Source organism: Pelophylax lessonae (assembly GCF_965119305.1).
Source record: "Pelophylax lessonae genome assembly, chromosome: 2".
NCBI classification, from domain to species: Eukaryota; Metazoa; Chordata; class Amphibia; order Anura; family Ranidae; genus Pelophylax; species Pelophylax lessonae.
Window position 1 is genome coordinate 486382470 of NC_138769.1, and position 20720 is coordinate 486403189.

Below are 20720 nucleotides of genomic sequence, written 5' to 3' on the forward strand. Positions count from 1 at the left end.
TTTTTTATTTAACACTGGGGTGCCTCAAAGTTCTGCATACTTTTAAGGCCCCATTCACATTATCACGTAGCAAGAATGAGCATTCCTGCTACAAAATTTTGCATGCTATTTTCACGACATTCTGCATGTCACATGGGGCAGCCCATTACCTTGAATTGGCTGCTCTATGCACATTTAACCCTTGAAAAGAAGCTCTTGCTCCTTTTCGGATGACAAACTTCACATGATTTGTGAAGGAGCCGTTTGCTGCAGTTGCCTTGCAATCCTGTTGTTGGCGTTGTGTTGCCGTTGCCACGTTATTTGGGATCATGGGCAGAATCGCAAAGATTCTTCACGCAATCCCAAACTGAGACAGGTGAACAGGGCCTAAAGGGTGCCATGAAGGGCCTAAAGGGTGCCTGATCCGGGTCATGATTAGTTAAGAAACCTTTGACCTTGCAGCTGTAGAATTTTGACTATTTACTACCTAAGGCTCATAGGACAATATATAGTGCTGGGTAGAATTCTTATTACATAAAGGAGACATCCAAGAAGCATTGAAGGATGCATCTGCCACTTTGCTTTAGTTTATTTATGGCATACAAATTGTAAGTGCTTCTGAATCTATAAAGTTCCTCATAGCAAGACCTATTCATCTGTGTTAATTGTCAGTTAATCCTTTTCAGCACCTGAGGCTAAGGATATTACATTTTCTTCCTGGCAGTTTGTCACATTGCAGTTACTGTGCCTGTTAATATTTAATTGTATGTATGCATGACCTAAAATATTTAAAATCATCAAGTTTGCAAGATCAGCTTAGTTGTAATCAGAAAATAATACTGTATGTCCAAATGGTTGATTTGCTACCAAGATCAGCATAGGATCCAAAAGTGAGCAGAATTCATATACATATATGGAGTAATTGAGTAGAGTTAGAAGTTGTCATGGATTTGAGTTTAGATTGACAAACAGCAGGGAGGGACAGGTGTTTTTACAGATACATTTCAGCACCAAGATTGTGACAGAGCTTCTATCAGAAGTACAACTACCAGTATCAGCAATCCATGGTCATTCTATTTGCACCATGGAGCTAGTAACTAAATGCTGCTGGCTCATCTACACATTCGTATAGCAATTTTCACTAAGCAGCTTCATGGAAGGAAATTGACAAAATAACCGCTATGCTCTAAGAGACCACAAGTGCTCATACATAATTACTTTGGATGTCAGTATTCATTCTCTATGGATTGGTAATTCTAGCCATGCAGATTACACACCAGAAGCATAATATATAGAAAGGTGTATCCTAATTTGTGTTATGCAGAATTTTCATGTCGTCTATATATTTGCAACTTTTGTTATACTCATAGCATAGAGCTGAAACCCATCATTCAGAATTGATAAAAACGTGCACTTCTGTAACCAAATACCACAAATTTTAGCACCCTTGACAATGTTTTGGAAACATTGAATCAATTTTTGATACAATTTAATTTGATCTGTGATTCAAAATTTGTTAAAATTTTAAACTGATAATATGAATGTATAGGAAACTTGTAGTGGTTTTAGTCAGTTTATTTTAAAAAGGAAGTAAAGTCACTCAAAAAAAACGAAAAAAAAAAAGCCCTGTAAAGAGAAAGGCTTAATGAGCTAGTATGCATCGCATACTAGCTCATTATGAAGTACTTACCTTAAAACGAAGCCCCCACCGTGCCGCCCCCTCAGCGACAGGACGGCCGACATGTCCGGCCATCCTGCTTCCGGATTCGCGTCCTCCGGCCATCTGATTGGCCGGAGGCGCAATTACATCACTCGCACACGTACGTGCGGGAGCTGCCGTTCACGGCATAGGACTCTGAAGGAACGGCACGGGTGGCCGTTCCTTCAGAGCGCATGCGCCGATGACGTCATCGGCAGTATGCACTGTAAATATCTCCTAAACGTTGCAAGTTTAGGAGATATTTATAGCACCTATAGGTAAGCCTTAATATAGGCTTACCTATAGGTAAAAGTTTGTGAAGTGGGTTTACAACCTCTTTAAAGGGAAACTAAATGATATCCATATTCTCCAAAAAAATTCATACATATCCACTATTTAATGGCCTTAAGCAAGACACTGTGTTGCTCCAGGGCAAAAAGCCTCCATTCAAAGTTCAGCCTCAGAGAGGAAATTCAGGAGCTTGCCCTTATTCATGGCAGATGCACGGCAGCTATGACTAAGCACAAGCTTGGGTGCGAAACACGTTAACTGCCAGTGTCATCATCTCCGCTGTGGTATGATTATCCTTCATGTATTTTTGTATTTTTGTTTTATTCAATAAAGGAGTAGTTTTTTAGGGTGCCACCATCCAGTCCATGTCTTCCATATTTAATGGCCTTGTAATCAATTTTTCGCTAAATAATTTCTTACTGTGCTTTTCTACCTCCTTGTAACATCCTCTGTGAGCTACTGAACCTCTGCTTTTCCCCCTCATTTCCAATTGTTTGAACAAGCTTTGAATGTTTGCTGCGGTCATGCACAATGCTCTATGGACACTACAAATCCCATAGTCCTATGTCCATCTCAAGAGCAAGTAAAAGAGGGTGGAGTACGCACTAAGAGGAAATCAGATCACAGCAGCAACATAGAAAAAAGGGATTTGTAGAAGTCTGAGAGCAATTGAAGGTACTTTTGTTAGTTAACCTGTTGGCACCCACAGCACGCAAATATGTGCCCGCTCGGGGGGTGGTCCTTGGTGTTGAGCAGCAGCATATTTGCATGCAATATTGTAAAAACAGCTGTGCCGAGAGCACGCGCCCTGTGCGCTTCTGGCACAGTTACCGGCGGCTAAAGGTAAGCTACTGATTGTTGCTTACGATCGAGAGCTTTCCGATCATGTGACCGCTCTGCCTTCTGGCATCTGAAACCACCTAAAGGGTCAGAAAGCGCCAGTGCCAAGGGGTTAAGAATATATTGTTTATTTGAATGTTTTTTTTTTTTTTTTTTAAAGCAGAGTTTAGTGTCACTTTTAGGCCACCCATAAATGGGTCGAATTCCAAAAGAATTTTCTTTGGATTTTCGTTCTAATTTGGCACCAATAGTGGGCTGCAGCAACGTGCAGCAATCTAATTTAAGTGGTCGGAAATGCTGGAAATGTTTTGAAAAATGAACGATTTTCCAATTAATGATGGGAGAATGGTGTAAAAAATATAGTCGAAAAATAAATGTGCATGAGCACAAGAAAATAAAATTCCCGGAAAGAAAAGAAGATTCCTGACCACGAAAAGCAAGGTCCATAAAGGCATGGATCAGCGAGTTTGGGGTGGAGGAACTTGACTGGCCTGCACAGAGTCCTGACCTCCACCTGAAAAAACACCTTTGGGATGAATCAGACCACGGACTGAGAGCCAGGCCTTCTCTCCAACATCAGTGCCTGACCTCACAAATGCGCTTCTGGAAGAATGGTCAAATATTCCTATAGACACACTTCTAAACCTTGTGGACAGCCTTCCTAGAAAAGCTGAAGCTGTTATAGCTGCAAAGGTGGGCTTACCTACACCACAGCAGCAGCCTGATTGTAATTTTAGATGAATCAATAAATAGAAGCCATAGTGCGGGTACACAATCATAATATTACCATGGACTCAATGTCGATTGCACAGTACCCAGGCAGAATGGCAGACTGCCTATACAAACAAGGCAGATTGCCGTTCTGTCAGAAGGGAAGATATTGATCCTGTGTTCTTAGAAAGCAAGATCTTTTGCCTTCTCCAAGTAAAAGCACCTCCCACACAGTGAGTAAAGCAAAGGCTAGGCACACAGTTAACCCATTGATCGCCCCTCATGTTAACTCCTTCCCAGCCAATATCATTGGTACAGTGACAGTGCAGATTTTTTAGCACTGATCACTGTATTAGTGTCACTGGTCCCCAAAAAGTGTCAGTGTCCAATTTGTCCGCCTCAACATCGCAGTTCCACTATAAGTCGCTGATCGCTGCCATTACTAGTAAAAAAAAATTAAATAAAAAATAAATTTAAAAATATGTTATAGTTTGTAGACACTATAACTTTTGCGCAAATCAATCAATATGCGTTTATTGGGATTTTTTTACCAACAATATGTAGCAGAATACATATTGGCCTAAATTGATGAAGAAATTTCATTTTTTACTGGATATGTTTTATAGCAGAAAGGAAAAAATATTCAAAACTGTCGGTCTTTTTTGTTTATAGAGCAAAAAAAAAACTGCAGAGGTGATCAAATACCACCAAAAGAAAGCTCTATTTGTGGGAGAAAAAGGGACAAAAATTCTATTTGGCTACAGCGTTGCACGACCGCGCAATTGTCAGTTAAAGTAACGCAGTGCCGTATTGCAAATAATGGCCTGGTCATTAAGGGGGTAAAACTTTCTGGAGGTCAAGTGGTTAATAATCAATAATAAAAAGTACACCCAGCACTGGTCAGTAGTACAGTAGTGTCTCCTGTACAAAGAGTCAAGATGATCCCCTAGGATGTTAAAGCAGTATTAAACCCAAAAACAAAAATGTATATTGCAGCTTAAAAATCATTAGATGTGGTGGCTGCATTAGTTTTCTCTTCATAGACTTTATTTTACTTTTTTTTCACCAGGTAATTCAGCCAGTGACACACTTCCCATGTTAAAGTGTCTGGATGAAGTAGAGCAGATACTTTTAGACAGCAGCATTGTCAGTCTGAGGAGAGGGTAGTTTTAGACTTGTGGACTAACAAATTAAAGCTGTACTCCTGCTAACACTTTATAAGCAATTACAGCAAACAGTTTTTTTCCATTTTATAGGTTTTATATAAATGAATAAAAACTGACCATTGTAAGCACCCCTGTCAGTGAAACAATGGTTAGTCTCAACCCTCTAACAACGTCTTTGTCTGGACAGCTTGGTCTGTCAAAACAAGTTGAAAAATAACAGACTTACAGGCTGGATCACCAGGTGAAAAAAAAAGAAAAAGCCCAGAAAAAAAGAAAATGAATGTAGCTACCACATTTAAGAATTTGTAAGCTGCGTCGCAATACATTTTTGTTTTGTTTTTTGGGTTTAATGCCACTTTAAGTATTCTAAAATGATAGATAAAATAAATATATTGCGCTTGCCATAGGTTCAGTTCAGTTATTTGTTTGTTTTATGATTTCATCATAGTCAGCTATTAACAATGTTTAATTCACAAACTTATTTCTTAGTGGATTTTTTTTTTTTACATAAATGAGGATTTAATAATTTAAAGCCTTACTCATTATCTTTTTGATCTTTGTTTATCTTAAATTTTGTTTTTTATCACCACCTCAAATGATTCTTTCCCTTGATCTCCTAAATAGATTCCTTACAATATCAGTTTAAATGCAGTGGTATTTTAAAATCCATCTGATGCGGCTCAGAGTGCTTCCAAGGTAATATCAGTGCTGAAATGCATTTACCCTGCATTGCTTCAAAATTATCCAAGTGTGCTGGTTCCAGGCTGTACATAAGGCATTAACTTCTTCCCAAATTAAAATGAAGTGCTTCCTTTCATTCAACAGTCAAATGGTATAGCCTCTGCAATTGCCTATTGATGTTCTGCAACAGAGATCAATGTGAGGATTTAACCACTTTATTACTGGACATTTTCACCCCCTTTCTGCCCAGGCCAATTTTCAACTTTCAGCACGGTCATCGTCAACACGGCACCCAAAATACATTTTTATTATTTTTTTGAGCCAAATAGAGCTTTTTGGTGGTATTTATTTACCACTGGGTTTTTTTATTTTTTGGTAAACAAACAAAAAAAGTTTGGAAAAAAAATGTTTTTCTTAGTTTCTGTTATAAGATTTCACAAATAAGTAATTTTTCTTTACTGATGTATGCTGATGAGGCTGCACTGATGGGCACTATCAGGCTGCAATGATGGGCACTGATGGGCACTGATGAGGCTGCACTGATAAGGAGGCACTGATGAGGGTGCACAGATGAGGCAGCTTTGATAGGCACTGATAGCTGGTACTGATGGGCACTGATAAGCTGCACTGATGGGAACTGATGTGGATGGAGTTCTGGGAGAACATCAATGGACACTCTCTCAGAACAGAAGAGTCACGCTGTAGCCATATTTGAGCTATGGCGCAGCATTGAAGTCGTTAAAGTGTCACTCATAAAAACTATCAATAAATGGTGTATTACATGCTGTTCATACAATCTCATCGCTATGAGATTCGTTTTCTGTTTTTTTTGCAAACAACCTGTTTGATTCTGCTGCTCTCTATCTCCACCTTCTGTTATGTCCCAATTCAGCGAGGGATTTTGCAGCTCTGGTGGCAACTCTGCACATGCTCAGTTTTCAGTGGGTGTGTACACAGTTGTAAATAACAACTCACTCCCTCCCTCCTCCTCATTACAAATACATGTTTGTATGCTAATTTGAAACAGTTTATTGACATTTTTTATATTTACTCTGTGGCTGTTTTTTTTTTTTTGAACATGTGACCAGTAGCAGAGGACTAGACACTTTTCTTGCTTATGTTTCCCTGCAGACAGGCTGGGAAAGATCTGGGTCATGTGACCCTTAAGTCAAGTCATATATTATACAATTTTCTTTCTTTTTCAGGGATGTAGACACAACCTCCCCTGAGCTGCTTAGCCTCAGCAACAGCGCAGGCTGTGCAGCAATCAGAGCTGTTCCTGAATATATGGCAGCTCACAGCATTCATTGCCACTGCTCACTGCCCATTTAAAGGGATTAGGCTCTAGGGACCCTGATGTAAGGGGGGTTCTGGGGACAATGATATAAGGGAGGGGCTCTAAAGACCCTGATGCAAGGGGGGAAACTTAGGGGGGGCCTAATTAAAGTGGGTTGGCTCTGGGTGTCGTGATCTAAGGTGGCTATGGGGACTGTAATGTGGAATGCTAAGGGGAGTTGCTTGGGATGCTTATGCAAGACAGAGGGGGACTCTGGAGACCCTGATGAAAGAGGAGGGGGAAACTCTGGGGACCTTAATTTATGGGGGTTACTCTAAGGAGCCTAATGTAAGGAGGGGACTTCGGGGACCCTAATATAAGGTGGGGAGACTCTGGGGACTCTTTTTAAGGTGAGAGACTCTGTGGACCTTGAAGCAAAGGGGGGCTCTGGGGACTCTGATGTATGTAGGGCTATGGGGACCCTGATGTAAGGGTGATGACTTTGGGGATCCTAATGAAAGGGGGTTCTGATGTAAGGGGGAACTCTGGGTTCCTGCGTTTAAGGAGGGGGGACTCTCCTTACTGATGTAGGAAGGGGAACTCTGGGGACCCTGATTTAAGGAGGGGGCTCTGGGGAGCCTGATGTAAGGGGGGCTATAGGGTGCCTGATGTAAGGGGGAACTTTGGAGAACCTGATCTAAGGAGGGGGAACTCTGGGGACCCTGATTTACGTAGGGGTGTTGGAATACATTGTTCATGTATTTTGTGCAAAAACTACATCAGCCAGTAGATGGACGTGTTTATAAAATTGCAGCTGCATCTATGGTTAAACTCTATGTCTTTTCCCTGAATAAAGTTCCTGTTTCCTGTCTGCAGTTAAGCAGCAAATCCCATGGAGACTAAGCACTGTCTGTTCTGTAAGGCTATTTATATATACAGAATTTCTAACACTCTCCACTAAAAAAAAAAAAAAAAAAAGAAAAGATTTTGCCTTTAGGTATACCTTAGAGATCATGCCCAGGGCTGTAGATAAATATTCTTTCTGAAGGGGGGGGTTCTGCTTAAGGCAGAGCTGTGTTTTTATAAACCCCCAACAGCTCCCCCTTAATCTGCAAAGGCAGCAAATGGGGATACCCACACTCAGTGGGCAGTAGCGCCTACCAGATGCAGCCCATTCACCATGCGGTTTCAGTGCGGTGGTGCAGATTTTTAGGTGTTAAATCAGGCCTTGAGGTGGCTAAATTAATGCCTCCCCACCCTGTGTCAAATGGCCTCTGATGAGTGATCTACCACAGATCATTTAATGAAATGATTAAAGAAACAATTTTTAAAACACTAAAAAAACTGTAAGTGAACTGCCTAACACAAAATAATGCCATTTGCACCTGCGTAGGTGCACACTACAGGTCCTTTTACATGGCACATCTGCTCTGTTCAGCAGGGTGTCCATGAGCATGTCCCCTGCTGAATCAGGGCAGAAAGGGACAGATGTCTCTTTTGTAGCATCCATGGCGTGCAGACCCATGTTCCACACCCATGTTGGATCTATGGGCTTCGGATGTAAATGAACTTGGTGTACGTTTACATCAGGACAAAAACAGAAAAATTCCCAGCTCAACTCACCAACCAAATTAACCTGTCTAACAGTGTCTGTTAAAAACAGGGGTTTAGTTAGCACACATTTGCAAACACATACGTAAGCTGCAGGGCCACTACACGGCTCCCTGTATTACCTGCAGTCTTAACTCCTGTAAATCTGCGAGTCTCCACAGTGGAAGTGAATGCATTCTAATGGATAGATAGGGGGCGGGTGGGCCTGGAGATAGCCAAAACCTCTTTAACCACTTCCCACCCAAGAACGTACTAGTACGTCCTTGGGTTTCAGTGGTTATACTGGGATGATGCCTGCTCCTACAGGCATCTTCCTGGTACCATTATTTTCAGCCAGCGATCCCCTTTCAGGGAGAAGTGATCTGAGTGGCTAATTAGCCACTCGATCACTTCTGTGGGTGGCGGAAGGGGGTGCCTCTCCCGGGCTCTCATCGCGGAGGGTGGGAGCAATGCAGCGATGGCTGCCTGGGAGAGAGAGAGAGAGAGAGGAACTGACATCGTTCCCCTCTCACTGTAACCCTGAAAGCTGGGATCGATGAGTATTCGTCACTTCCGGGTTCTGCCCCTTTGTTTACCTGGCCACCAGCAGCCAGAGAAGCAGCAGGTCAGACTGATTTCGGTCTTATCGGCTGCATGGGGGGCCAGAGGAGAGATTTGGGGTTTAATAGACCCCAAATATCTCCATAAAGAGGACCTGTCAGGGCCCATGCTATCACAAGGGATGTTTTTCATTCCTTGTGATAGCAATAAAGTTTGTACAAAAAAAAAGCGTAAAAAAAAATTGTATATATATAAAGAAACAAAATAATAATTTAAAGCGCTCCCGTCCCACCGTGCATACGCGCAAATGTGAATGCATACTTTACTCCCGCACACATTTGTAAACAGTGATAGCACCACACATATGAGGAATTGTTGTGAACATTAGAGCGAGAGCAATAATTCCAGCACCAAACCTCCTGTGCCACTCTAAAATAGTAACCTGTAAAGGGGTTTAAAGCATCGCTTATGGAGAATTTTAAGCACCGTAGTTTGACACCATTCCACATTCCATGGACAGATGCAATTTTAAAGCATGGATTGTTTTATATCTATTTACTCTACATAACATCATCTTTCATATTATACAAAAAAATTGGGCTAACTTAACTGTTTTGTTTTTTTTATATTCATGAATGTATTTTTGTTCCAAAAAAATTGCGTTTGAAAAACCACTGCGAAAATAGCGTGTGACATAAAAAATTGCAACACACACACACCATTTTATTCTATAGGGTCTCCGCTAACAAAATATATAATGTTTGGGGTTTCTAAGTAATTTTCTAGCAAAAAAAGTTGATTTTTACATGTAGCAGCGAAGTGTCAGAATAGGCTTGGGAAGAAGGTGGTTAAAGGCACAGGGGCACAACTTAGGGATGCCCAGCACATAGCACAATGGCAGCAAAGGCGTCCAGTGTGTCCCCTCACCAATATTACATCAATAACAAACAAAATGGCCCCCTATAACTGGCCTTCACAGAAAGGAGCACATCGAAGGGCAACGCATGCAAGACAAAACCAGAAAAATTCCCAGCTCATCTCACCAACCAGTCTGCTTACCAATCAAATTAACGTGTCTAACAGTATGCATTAAAAACAGGGGTTTAGATAACACACATTTGCAAACGGATGCGTAAGCTGCAGGGCCACTTAACGGCACTCTGTATTACCTGATGTCCTAACTCCTGTAAATCTATGAGAGTCTCCACAGAGGAAGCAGGCCAGTTATAGGTGGGGACAGGGGCCATTTTGTTAGTTTACATCAGGTTTCCTCTGATTTGTCACATTTAGGTCTGGAAAAATGGAAAATAATTCAATCCTTTTCCAATTTTTTCTGGATCTGGATAGATGCAAAGGTAGGCGAATGTAAATAGACAGACATCAATTTACATCCAGAAGCCCATAGACCTGCATTGGAGCTTTTTAACAGGTCTGCCTAAAAAACTGACAGGTGGGCTCACCAACTGTGAATCCCAGTGGCAAGAATCTACTGATTCCTGCAGCTGGAGATGACAGTTGTGGCGAATATCTGGTTTTAATGCTACGTGAGCAATATAGGACAGACTTTGGCTCGGATGCCTTTATTGCTTTCCACCTCCGTGCTTGACTGTAGGGATAGTGTTCTTAGGCTCTTAGTTAGCATTTTTCTTCCTCCATACACGGTGAGTCAAGTTAATGCCAAACAACTCAATTTTGGTCTCATCTGACCACAACACTTTCTCCCAATCCCACTCTGAATCATTTAGATGTTCATTGGTATGAATGTGCTTGTGCCTCCTTGAGGAGGGGGACTCACCGTGTTTGGAGTAAGAAAAATGCTGACTACCCTAAGAACACCATCCCTACAGTCAAGCACAAAGGTGGAAACATTATGCTTTGGGGATGTTTCTCTGCTACAGGTACAGACCCACTTTGCCGCATTGAGAGGTCCAATGAACAGGGCCATGTATTGTAAAATATTGGATGAACACCTTCTTCCCGCAGCCAGAACACTGGAGATGGGTCATGGATGGGTCTTCCAGTATGACAATGACCCAAAACATACCGCCAAGGCAACAAAGGAGTGGCTCAAGAAGAAGCAAATTAAGGTCATGGAGTGGCCTAGTCAGTCTCCAGATATGAATCCTATAGAAAATTTATGGAGGGAGCTTAAACTTCAAGTTACCAAGTGACAGCCAAGAAACCTTAAGGATTTAGAGAGTATCTGTAAAGAAGAGTGGACAAAATCCCTCTTGAGATGTGTGCAAACCTGGTCACCAACTACAAGAAATGTCTTACCTCTTGCAGAGCGCTCACAGCATGACCCCTTAAATTACAGAGCGCCCACAGCATGTCCCTTTTCATTGCAGAGCGATCACAGCATGTCCCCTTTCATTGCAGAGCACCCACAGTATGACCCCTTAAATTGCAGAGTGCCCACAGCATGTCCCCTTTCATTGCAGAGCGATCACAGCATGTCCCCTTTCATTGCAGAGCGATCACAGCATGTCCCCTTTCATTGCAGAGCGCCCACAGCATGACCCCTTAAATTGCAGAGCGCCCACAGCATGTCCCCTTACATTGCAGAGTGCCCACAGCATGTCCCCTTTCATTGCAGAGCGATCACAGCATGTATCTTTTCATTGCAGAGCAATCACAGCATGTCCCCTTTCATTGCAGAGCGATCACAGCATGTCCCCTTTCATTGCAGAGCGATCACAGCATGTCCCCTTTCATTGCAGAGCGATCGCAGCATGTCCCCTTACATTGCAGAGAGCCCACAGCATGACCCCTTAAATTGCAGAGCACCCACAGCATGACCCCTTAAATTGCAGAGCGCTCACAGCATGTCCCCTTTCATTGCAGAGCGCCCACAGCATGACCCCTTAAATTGCAGAGCGCCCACAGCATGACCCCTTACATTGCAGAGTGCCCACAGCATGACCCCTTAAATTGCAGAGCGCCCACAGCATGACCCCTTAAATTGCAGAGCGCTCACAGCATGTCCCCTTTCATTGCAGAGCACCCACAGCATGACCCCTTAAATTGCAGAGCGCCCACAGCATGTCCCCTTACATTGCAGAGTGCCCACAGCATGACCCCTTAAATTGCAGAGCGCCCACAGCATGTCCCCTTTCATTGCAGAGCGCCCACAGCATGACCCCTTACATTGCAGAGCGATCATCACAGTGTGCAGAGACCAGCGTGCACTTACCTGCAGCGGGCGGCTTCTAATCAATCCTGTGCCTCCTCCGTGTCTCCCGAGTCCTCCTCCTCCTCGGCCAGTTACAATCGTTCGCCTTTTGGCCAATCAGGAAACACCTGATTCCTGATTGGCCAGTAGGAGGATCAGGAGGAGGATCTCTGTGACAATAGCGAATACTAATTCGCTATTGTCACACAATGGGTGGGCTCAGGGAGCCCATCCTTTTCTAAAAAAAGAAAGTAAAAGCAGGCTGCTGTTAATGGCGGCAGCGGCAGGCACAGCTCGCCATCCTTAAAATTCCACTCGCAAAATGCGAGTAGGCGAGTGGAATTTTTGAGGGCTGATAAAAATGATAGACCCCCTATTCCTATTTCTTTGTAAGTGGGCAAACCTACAAAAACTGCACCAGATCAAATATTTATTTCCCCCACTGTATGTAAGATTTGATCATCTTCTATGCTAAGAGAGATTGTGCTCTGAGCTTTTTGGTCTTTCTCTATCTACACATCTGAAGGGTGTTCTGGTCTTATTTTAGTTATGCATTTCCACGTTCCTTCTCTTATTAGCAGCATTTGTAGCTTGCATTTCCAAGAATGGTAGTTCTGGTTTGTCAGATTTGCAAATTAAAGCTTTGTTGAGGCTGTGTTGCTGGCCATTTTCTTTTATTCTTTTATCGTCTTCTTTCAGTTGCTATATCTTGCCCTTGCTGTAGACTGGGCTATGATTAGGTTCTTAGCTTTTCTCTGGGTGGGTGTCTGGGCCCATAACCTATTGAACATTTTTTACATAGCCCTACAGAACAGACAGTGCACAGTTCTCCTGGGCTTTGCTGCTTAACTGCAGACCAGAAACAGAAACTCTATTCAGGGGAAAAACATAAAGTTTAACCATAGATGCAGCTACAAACCTTTAAACACTGCCAGCTACTGGCTGATGTAGTTGTTGCACAAAATACATGAACATGAGAGGGATCAGAATTCCTGTCAGTTTTTATTGCTGTCTGTGCCCCCATTAGGGAGATTCAACTTCTCTATTTGTCCTGTTTATTGTTATCTAAAGTAAAAACAGAAAATCCAAAAATTTAGTGTTGACATCAGAACACTATCAGAGTGGAAATCTTCCAACAGGCACAGTAGTTCTGGTGACACACGGGGGTCCCCTCCTTTTGGAGAGATTTTCTCTCACTTTCTGTTTTGGCTATGAGAGTGGAAGTGAAAGAAAATCTCCCATATGGGGCATAGATAGCAAAAAAAAAAGTGGACAGGGGTTAAAAATAAAAAATAAGTTTGCCTTTAGTTACACTTTCACCACTTGAGCCCCGGAAGGTTTTACCCCCTTAACCACTTTAGGACTGGAGGATTTTCCTGCTTAACGTCCAGGCCACTTTTTGCAACTTGGCACTGCGCGACTTTAACTGACAATTGCGCTGTCATGCAATGCCGTACCCAAACAAAATTTACGTCCTTTTTTTCCCATAAACAGAGCTTTCTTTTGGTGGTATTTTATCACCTCTGCGCTTTTCATTTTTTGCAATATTATTAAAAAAAGAGCGAACATTTTGCGAAAAAATTTACATTTTCTACTTTGACAGTTAAACAATATCCAATATATTCAATTTTTGTCATATATTTAGGCCAAAATGTATTTAGCTACATGTCTTTAACAAAAAAATTCTCACCTAGCGTTTTTTTAACCGCTTTAAGACTGGAAGATTTTACCCCATTCCTGACCAGGCTATATTTTGCGATTCTTTAACGGACAATTGCATGGTCGTGCGACGCTGTACCCAAATTAAATTGATGTCCTTTTTTTCCCCAGAAATAGAGCTTTTTTTTGGTGGTATTTGATCACCTGTGTGATTTTTTTAATTTTTGAAAAAAAGAGCGACAATTGTGAAAAAAAAAACAATATTTCTTACATTCTGATACAGTGCATTGCGAAAGTATTCAGCCCCCTTGAACTTTTCGAACTTTTGCCACATTTCAGGCTTCAAACATAAAGATATAAAACTGTATTTTTTTGTGAAGAATCGACAACAAGTGGGACACAATCATGAAGTGGAACAAAATTTATTGGATATTTCAAACTTTTTTAACAAATAAAAAACTGAAAAATTGGGCGTGCAAAATTATTCAGCCCCCTTAAGTTAATACTTTGTAGCGCCACCTTTTGCTGTGATTACAGCTGTAAGTTGCTTGGGGTATGTATCTATCAGTTTTGCACATCGAGAGACTGCAATCTTTGCCCATTCCTCCTTGCAAAACAGCTCAAGCTCAGTGAGGTTGGATGGAGAGTGTTTGTGAACAGCAGTTTTCAGTTCTTTCCACAGATTCTCGATTGGATTCAGGTCTGGACTTCGACTTGGCCATTCTAACACCTGGATATGTTAATTTGTGAACCATTCCATTGTAGATTTTGCTTTATGTTTTGGATCATTGTCTTGTTGGTAGACAAATCTCCGTCCCAGTCTCAGGACTTTTGCAGACTCCATCAGGTTTTCTTCCAGAATGGTCCTGTATTTGTCTCCATCTATCTTCCCATCAATTTTAACCATCTTCCCTGTCCCTGCTGAAGAAAAGCAGGCCCAAACCATGATGCTGCCACCACCATGTTTGACAGTGGGGATGGTGTATTCAGGGTGATGAGCTTTGTTGCTTTTATGCCAAACATAACGTTTTGCATTGTTGCCAAAAAGTTCGATTTTGGTTTCATCTGACCAGAGCACCTTCTTCCACATGTTTGGTGTGTCTCCCATGTGGCTTGTGGCAAACTTTAAACTACACTTTTTATGGATATCTTTAAGAAATGGCTTTCTTCTTGCCACTCTTCCATAAAGGCCAGATTTGTGCAGTATACGACTGATTGTAGTCCTATGGACAGAGTCTCCCACCTCAGCTGTAGATCTCTGCAGTTTATCCAGAGTGATCATGGGCCTCTTGACTGCATCTCTGATCAGTCTTCTCCTTGTATGAGCTGAAAGTTTAGAGGGATGGCCAGGTCTTCGTAGATTTGCAGTGGTCTGCTACTCCTTCCATTTCAATATTATTGCACAGTGCTCCTTGGGATGTTTAAAGCTTGGGAAATCTTTTTGTATCCAAATCTGGCTTTAAACTTCTCCACAACAGTATCTTGGACCTGCCTGGTGTGTTCCTTGTTCTTCATGATGCTCTCTGCGCTTTAAACGGACCTCTGAGACTATCACAGTGCAGGTGCATTTATATGGAGACTTGATTACACACAGGTGGATTCTATTTATCATCATTAGTCATTTAGGTCAACATTGGATCATTCAGAGATCCTCACTGAACTTCTGGAGAGAGTTTGCTGCACTGAAAGTAAAGGGGCTGAATAATTTTGCATGCCCAATTTTTCAGTTTTTTATTTGTTAAAAAAGTTCGAAATATCCAATAAATTTCGTTCCACCTCATGATTGTGTCCCACTTGTTGTTGATTCTTCACAAAAAAATACAGTTTTATATCTTTATGTTTGAAGCCTAAAATGTGGCAAAAGGTCGAAAAGTTCAAGGGGGCCGAATACTTTCGCAATGCACTGTATATAACATTCCCAAAAAAAAAAAAATTATAAATCAAAATTTTTTAACATTTTAGGCCAATTTGTTTTCTGCTACATATTTTCGGTAAAAAAAAAATCACAATAAGCGTATTTTGATTGGTTTGCAAAAAAGTTATTGCGTTTACTAACTATGGGAAAGATTTGTCATTTTTATTGTTTATTTTTTTTACTAGTAATGGCGGCGATCTGCGATTTTTTTTTCGGGACTATGACATTGCGTCGGACAGATCAGACCCCTAACTGACATTTTTGACACTTTTGGGGGTACCAGGGACATTACTACAGTAATCAGTGCTATAAATATGCACTGTTACTGTAATAATGACACTGGCAGGGAAGGGGTTAACACTGTTGGTGATCAAGGGGTTAAATGTATGCCTCATGCTTACTGACGTGTGTGGGGGGAGGGGGTTGTGTGACAGAGACACAGATTGCAGGTTCAGCTATGCTGAATCCTGTAATCTGTCACTGTCTGTCACATAGGAGATCCGCCCGCTTTGTTTACACAAGCGGGCGGATTTCCTTACTCGATCTACAATGATCGGGGAAGAGCGGCCGTGATCACCGCCTCTCCTCCCCTGGCCTGACTCCCGCTGTGTATGAATACAGCGGGAGCAAGCCTCCGACGGCACGTGTGCGGCACCGAGATAGGGGAGAATCTGGTGACATAGGTCTACGTCGCCAGACCCAGGGCTGCCACTTTGCTGCAGTAGCAGCACAGTGAACAGTGGTAAAGTGGCTAATGACCAGGCCATTTTTTGCGAAACGGCACTGCGTTACTTTAACTGATAATAATACAGCATGCTGTACCCCAAAAAAATGTATGTCCTTTTTTCCCCACAAATAGGGATTTTTTTGGTGGTATTTGATCACCTCTGCGTTTTTTATTTTTTGTGCTATAAACAAAAAAAAAAGCGACAATTTAAAAAAAAAAAAAAAAATACAATATTTTTTACTTTCTGCTATAAAACATATCCAATAGAAAAATGTAAACAATCTAATTTCTTCATAAATTTAGGCAAATACGTTTTCAGCTACATTATTTTGCTAAAAAAAAATCCCAATAAGCGGATTTTGATTGGTTTGCGCAAAAGTTATTGCATCTACAAACTATGGGAAATTTTGAAAGCATTTTTTTTCTTTTTACTAATGGTGGTGATCAGCGATTTTTAGCAGGACTGCGACGTTTCCGCGAACAAATAGGACACTTGACACTTTTGATACTTTTTTGGGAACCAGAGACATTATTACACTGATCAGTGCTAAAAATATGCACTGTTACTGTACTAATGACACTGGAAGGGAAGGGGTTAACATCAGGGTCGCTCAAAGGGTTAGGTGTGCTCCTAGCTGGTGCTTGCTAACTGTTTGGGGGATGGTCTGACTGGATGAAGACAGAGATCGAGTTCCATCTTCTTCCCTGTCAGAATGGCTGTTCTACCTCTCTAGGGTACAGTCGCGGGTGGCCGGCGAACATCGAGTCCACCGGACCCGCTGATTGCCATCCCCTGTGTCCAACCAGCACACTATCACGCCACCTACTGGCTATTGCACAAAATGACATACAAGTACGTGATTTTGGGCAATAGAGCTGACCTGCCACAGTAAATATGCGGCAGGTGGTCATCAAGTGGTAAAAAAATACAGTTCATATGGTTGCAGATGATGGCTACTACTAAAAATTCCATTACCTAGTCCTGTTTTTACTGCTATTTATATGGATGTCTAATAATATTTTGTAGTCATTTGAAATTGCACAGAAAAATGTGACGCATGCTTGGCAAACACATGTTTTAAAAATTAAAATAGGAATCAGGAAATGGTGTGTAGTATCTTGAAGTGGATGACGTTGCCTTTGCTTAACCACATAACGACCGCCCACCGCAGATATACTGCGGCAGGCAGACGCTGCTGGGCAAAGTGACGTAGGGGTACGTCACTCGCTCAGCTGCCCGTGGGGGGCGAGCGCGCGCCGCGGGAGGCGCGCTCCCACCCCCGCTCGTTCACAGGCATCCCCGCGCAAGTGACCGGTGGCTCCGATGTCCGCCGGCCACTCGCGATCTCCCGCAGGAGAGGGAGAAAGGCAGGCGGCTGATGTAAACATAGCCGTCTGTCATTCTCCCTAATTGCAGAGACTACAAGGTCCTGCTATGTAGGATCGTATGTCTCTGTGGTAACATCACAAGCCACGCCCCCCACAGTTAGAATCACACCCCTAGGGATACATTTAACCCACTGATCACCAATAAGGTTAACCCCTTCCCTGCCAGTGTCATTTTTACAGTAACAGTGCATATTTATAGCACTGATTACTGTAGTAGTGTCACTGGTACTCCCAAAAGTGTCAAAAATGTCCGTCAGGGGTCCAATCTGTCTGCCGAAAAATGTCGCAGTCCTGCAAAAAAAATCGCAGATCGCCGCCATTACTAGTAAAAAAAAAAATTTACATAAATCTTTCCCGTAGTTAGTAAATGCAATAACTTTTGCGCAAACCAATCAAAATACGCTTATTGCGATTTTTTACCAAACATATGTAGCAGAAAACAAATTGGTCTAAAATGTTAAAAAAAATTAATTTTTCTATTTTTTTTTGGAGCATTTTATATATAAAAAAAAAGGGGGAAAATATTGTTATTTTTTCAAAAGTGTCGCTATTTTTTGTTTATAGCTCAAAAAATAAAAATCGCACAGGTGATCAAATACCACCAAACGAAAGCTCTGTTTGTGGGAAAAAAAGGATGTCAATTTTGTTTGGGTACAGCGTCGCACGACCGCGCAAATGTCCATTAAAGTCACGCAGTGCCGAATCGCAAAATTGGGCCTGGTCTTTGAGCAGCCAAATCCTCCGGGGCTTAAGTGGTTAAACACTATGTTATATATTAAAAAACATAGAATCTAACATTCACTGCACCTTCCTGTTGCATGTATTTTAAGTGACAGTGATTGATTTACAACCAGCGAAAGATTGGTGCAAGTCACATTCGCTGCTTTATAAATATAGGCCTTTTGTGTTGCTGTAGCAATTAAGTTTACAATTATTAAAATTCTGCAATAATATGTTTGCAATCATTTTTCCATGGCATTATCCTTTTGTGTTGTAGCCGACCATGTTTCCAATCTTATGTGTCCAGAAATATCCTGACCTTATCATTTTAGTGGAATAGCTACTCCAGACAGTTTTCCCCCCATGCCGTCAGCTTTTGTTAAGGCTGAGAATGGATTACAGTTTTAGACTTTAGGAACTATTTTACACTTACTGCCCTTGTCTGAATTGCTTTAAGTAAGGCTGGAGTTTGATTTAACCTGCTAAAGCTATTGCAGCTTGTGTCTTACTTATAGTGGCAAATGTAATCCTTGAGACGAGACTTAAGAAAGAAGATAATTTATTGTTTGTTCTACAAGAGATGTTTTTTGTCTCTTACAGGATACATGTACTTTTACTGAGAGTCACAGTCAAAAATAACTATACTTTGGACAAACCTGCAGTTAGATCCCATTAGCACTTCTGAAAACTGAAGTGATTTTTTTCATTCTTCGGCCCTACATGATACCCCTGTACTTTTTGCATAGACTGTAGCTTATGATAATATCGACCATGGGTGTACCTATTCCTTGGGAAAAGAGAAGGCTATCATTGTGTTGTGCTGGACACCAATCAACACAATCTAGCTCAACACTGCTTGCATAGTTTTTGGATGTCCTCATCCAGCAGAAACCCATGAGGCAGGAAGTAGCAGCGTTGGAACCTGTGAAGCTGTTGACAGTTTAGTAAGCATTGACACTCCCACTTACACTCACTGAGCACCAACATTTAAAAAGCAACTACTCTGACTACCAACATAAGGGTGAACCAAACCCCTTACCACCAATGCAAGGCAGTTCTTTTCTTTTTAAATTATTTATTTATTAATTTTTCATATTACAAATTCCAAAAGACAAAATCAAGAAAACACGTCCCAAAATCTATAAAAGAAAACTTGCATTTCCCTCCCCCCCTACCCCCTCCCTCCACCCTCCATACATCTCAGTTTTCCTTCTCTCCTTCTCTCGTTTTGGTATATTCCCTAGTTTTCTTGAACTTATCCCAACAATCCCATACATTCTCCCACTTCACTCTCTCCTCTTCTCCACTAATACTTAAAAATTCCATATTCTTAATTGACTCTACTTTTTTGAACCATTTCCTTATTGTCGGGGCACCTTCTTTCTGCCAGTTTAAAGGTATTAAACTTTTGGCCGCATTCATAAGATGTGGGATTGGGGTACTTTTATATTTTTTGACAGAACATTTTATACCATGGAACAAACAGAACCACGGGTCCTCCGGAACTTCGATATTTGTGATCTTTTTATTATTAAAGTTAACAACTCCTTCCAGTATTTTTTAATTTTTGGGCAGTCCCACCATAGATGTGCCATTGTGCCTACTACCTCACACAGCCTCCAACAATTTTTTGATTTCTCTGTCTGATATTTGTATATTTTATCTGGGGTGTTATACCACCTAGAAATACATTTGTAATTCATTTCCACCATATTAATATCTACTGCTGAACTATGTACCAACCTCATGTTTTTTTCTAAATGAAAACCTTTTTCTCGTAGCCCCAATTCCTTTTCCCATATCCCTATGAAGGGCGGTATTGCCGATTCCATTGCGGTCCCTAAAATTTTATATATGTTTGAGATGTTATTCACATATCTCTCTGATACACATATTCGCTTGAAAGGCAACCTCTCTTTTTCTGTTCTTAACAGTTGCGGTAGCGATGTCACAAAATGCTTCAACTGGCAAAACCACCATTCATCTATCTTTCCAAATTTTTGTTGTAATTCTACAAAAGTGCACATTTTCCCCTTATCTAATATATCCTTTAAGCGTATATCCTTCCTCCCTAACCAATTCCCGTGAACCTTTCCTACTCCAGGTGGAAAAAAATGAGTGTCTTTTAGGGGGATCAATGGTGAATTATATTTCAATTTTTCCTTTCTATAATTTAAATCCCAAATTTTAATTGCCTGTTGCATTATAATGTGTGTCCTATTATTTAAATTTCTAAATTGTGGTGGTATCCATATACTCTTCCCTAATTGTGAATTACTCAAAATGCATTCTATTTTTACCCAACTTTTTTCCATTTTTGTCTTTCCCCATTCTAACACCCATG

General features: G+C 41.4%; 1 protein-coding gene across 1 annotated transcript in view; it reads left to right on the top strand.

Moving 5' to 3' along the window:
• ITGBL1 (integrin subunit beta like 1) overlaps positions 1–20720 on the top strand; it is a 414064-nt gene that overhangs the window by 200922 nt on the left and 192422 nt on the right. The gene's annotated exons all lie outside the window — the stretch shown is intronic.